Consider the following 3,414-nt stretch of genomic DNA (forward strand, 5'->3'; position numbering starts at 1 on the left):
TGACATCATCAGAGGCATAAGATTGATCCCACTAAAGCAACTCCTGACTGTAATGGGAAGAGTGTCTAAGATGGATTCTTAATTGCTCATGACTAAAAAGCTACAGGAATGCCATCAATATTGCATCAACAACTACCAAAGAAGGTCTCAACAATTCTGATGGGCTTTTCTGAAAATAAAATAAATAAATGAACAATATCAAAATGGGGCCGCTGTCCCCAGGACCCAGACTGCATGTCAGCACCCTCTTGCCGACGGGTCTGCCACCATGGAAGACATCAATGAGCACCGCAACATAGAGGAGTTCGCAGAGGGATCCAAGATCAACATGAGCAAGAACCAGCAGGGTGACGGTAAAATGTTTATTGGAGGCTTGAGCTGGGATACAAGCAAGAAAGATCTGACTGAACATTTGTCTCTGTTTGGGGAAGTTGTAGACTCCACAATTAAAACAGATCCAATCACTGGAAGATCAAGAGGATTTGGATTTGTTCTTTTCAAAGATGCTGCTAGTGTGGATAAGGTTTTGGAACTGAAAGAACACAAACTTGATGGCAAATTGATAGACCCCAAAAGGGTAAAACTTTAAAGGGGAAAGAAACCCCTAAAAGGTTTTTGTGGATGGATTGAGTCCATATACTTCAGAAAAACAAAGTAAAGAATATTTTGGAGCCTTTAGAGAGAGAAAAAACATTGAGCTGCCCATGGATACGAAGACTGATGAAAGAAGAGGATTCTGTTTTATCACATACACAAACAAAGAGCCAATAAAGAAACTGATAGAAAGCAGTTACCATCAGATAGGTTCTGGGAAGTGTGAAATCAAAGTTGCGCAACAAAGGTGTACAGGGAGTAGCAGCAGCTACAGAAAGGTGGAAGAGGGGCTGCAGCTGGTGGAAGAGGTGGTGCTAGGGGACACGGAAGAGGTCAGGGCCAAAACTGGAACCAAGGATTTAATAACTATTATGATCAAGGATATGGAAATTATAATAGTGTCTATGGTGATGAGAACTATAGTGACTGTGGCGGCTATGACTATACTGGTTATAACTATGGGAGCTATGGAAATGGATATACAGACTCCAGCGGTCAGCAGAGGACTTATGGCAAGGTGTCCCGAGGGGGTGGCAATCACCAGAACAATTACCAGCCCTACTAAAGGAGGGCACTGGGAGAGCAGAAGGTGTAAAGAAACCATCTTACAGGACGACATTGAAGATTGCTTGATCTTCTGTTGCCCTAAGATGATTACTTTGTAAAAGACTTTGTAGTGTACATGACACAATTGTGTCCAACTGTACATAGCTGTAAGTTAGTTCCTTTGTCTTTACTCTGTCCTCTGTTCCCTGTGTTATGACTCAATGTGAATTTGTGTTTATACAGATTTTTATTTGTGTGCTTTCATGTTCAACCTCAAATAAAAGCTTCCTTATGTGATTGTTTTTCTGCATCCAGTACTGCATATTTCTGTGGAAATGTAATTGTATAAAGAAGCAATAACTGAGGCGCAGCTTATTTTGTAGGGGTATTGGTCCACAGAAGAGACTGGTCATGGTATCTCCTTGTTTCTGGTTTCTGTGTGTGCTATTCTGTACTTGAAGTCTAATGCTTTGTTTTCTCTGTTGATTCCTTCCACACCTTTGGAACAATGTTTCCCCCGGAATATCTGGAGACTGATATTAGTCTGTTTTGACTGGTGACACATGGTGTGCTTTTGGATTATGGTTCTAAGGGAAGCACCTTACTGGGTCAGGGCTGTACCTCACTGGCAAGTATTCTTTGCCTGAGCACAAATGATGCCCTTGTTTCTGTCCCTCACTGTTGAAATGAACCTGTTGGCTATCACAAAACTTGTTGGTTGACTACCCTTGCTCTGTGCCTGTCTGACAAACTGTGTGTAATTCACAGATGACTTTAAAAAGTTGGTGATTTGTCTGTTGGATCAGAGGTAAATGCAGGGGAAGAATGCTGTCAAACTGGTTCCCAGATCATCAGCTCCATCTGGGATTAGCCACTAAGTTGAGTGCAGCGGAATGCATCTGTCCCACCATAGTACATGAACTAAACAGATAGAAACAGTTTGATATTCAGGCAGTGGAGGGGAGTTCTGGAAAGTTACATGGTGTGTATCTTGTGGTGCATTAAAAACTTTAAGGATTTAACAGTAAAATAGGCTTTGGGCTTTTTTGGAAAATGTTGGGCTTAGAGGTCTCCACGGTTCCACAAAAGCTTCTGGGTTTGGGGTATATGTTTAGAGTACCTGGTCTTAGACCAGTGCAAGCTTTTTATACTGATATCTTTTTTAAAATGCCTACAACTTTGTTCCCTGATATTTGTACTTCCTAGCAAGGCTGTCAAGTTACCATGCCTTGGCCTGATTTTCCTCTGGCCTGGTACCAGTGTTGGCTATTAAAAAAGAACTGTTTGTTTCAACTTGCAGCCAGAAAATAGAAGGGAGATCATTTCACATTCTGTTAGTAGGTACAGTATCCAGAGAAAGATACCTGTGAGTTCAAGCTTACAATTAGGTGACAAGTTGACATTGAGATTGTCATTTCCCTTGATCAAAATGAATAAAGTCATTTTAAAATAAAAAAAAATCAAAATGGCTAAAATATTAAGTGAAGAGCAGTTTTTTTGGGGGGATAAATACATACATATTTACATACATACATACATACATACATACATACATATAGCTAAATGCTCTAAAACATTCAGTGAATACATGGAAAGACAATTATCAGTTGTTCTTGAAAGCTACACAAACATCAACTTAGTATTTGAAAACGTATAAAGAAAAGGAACTAATTATACATCCCACCTTTCTGTATAAATAGGTCTCAAATACCCATGCAATAATTGTGGAAAGTTCTTGCTTAGACAATCATTAAGTGACTAGCTTAAAAACCAAAGTACTTTCCTGCATGTCCCATGATAATATCTAGGTGACTGTCATTCCCTAAGGGGGAAAAACAAAGAAACTTCAAAATAGTGGATTAAACTTGCAACACTGGAACCCTTGAATCTCATGCTGTAATGTAATGTAAAATCACAGTATGCTGATATGAAGTCCTACTTTAAAAAATTAGGTACAGCTTCTTTCTAACTTGGCCTGTGGTAGTTTGAATAAAAGTGGCTCTATAGGTACATACGGAATGGCACTATTAGGAAGTTTGGCCTTGTTGGAGTAGGAGTGACTTGTTGGAGGAAATATGTCACTAGGAGTGGGCTTTGAGGACTGAGAATCTTAAGCCAGGCCTGATGGTTCGGTCTTGCTTCCTGCTGTCTGACGACAGTTCAGATGTAGAAATTTCAGCTCTGCCTCTGTGTCAGGCACTATGTCTGCTTGCATGCTGGCATGTTTCCTGCTATGGTGATAATACACTAATCTCTGAAACTGTAAGCAAGCAA

At 40.1% G+C, this 3,414-nt stretch overlaps 1 pseudogene; it reads left to right on the forward strand.

Annotated features, from left to right (window-relative positions):
- Nucleotides 1–253: 253 nt before the first annotated feature.
- Hnrnpd-ps2 (heterogeneous nuclear ribonucleoprotein D, pseudogene 2) lies at nucleotides 254–1,228 on the forward strand (annotated as a pseudogene).
- Nucleotides 1,229–3,414: the final 2,186 nt, after the last annotated feature.

This window comes from Rattus norvegicus, chromosome 9, assembly GCF_021556685.1.
Source record: "Rattus norvegicus strain SHRSP/BbbUtx chromosome 9, alternate assembly SHRSP_T2T, whole genome shotgun sequence".
Lineage (NCBI taxonomy): Eukaryota > Metazoa > Chordata > Mammalia > Rodentia > Muridae > Rattus > Rattus norvegicus.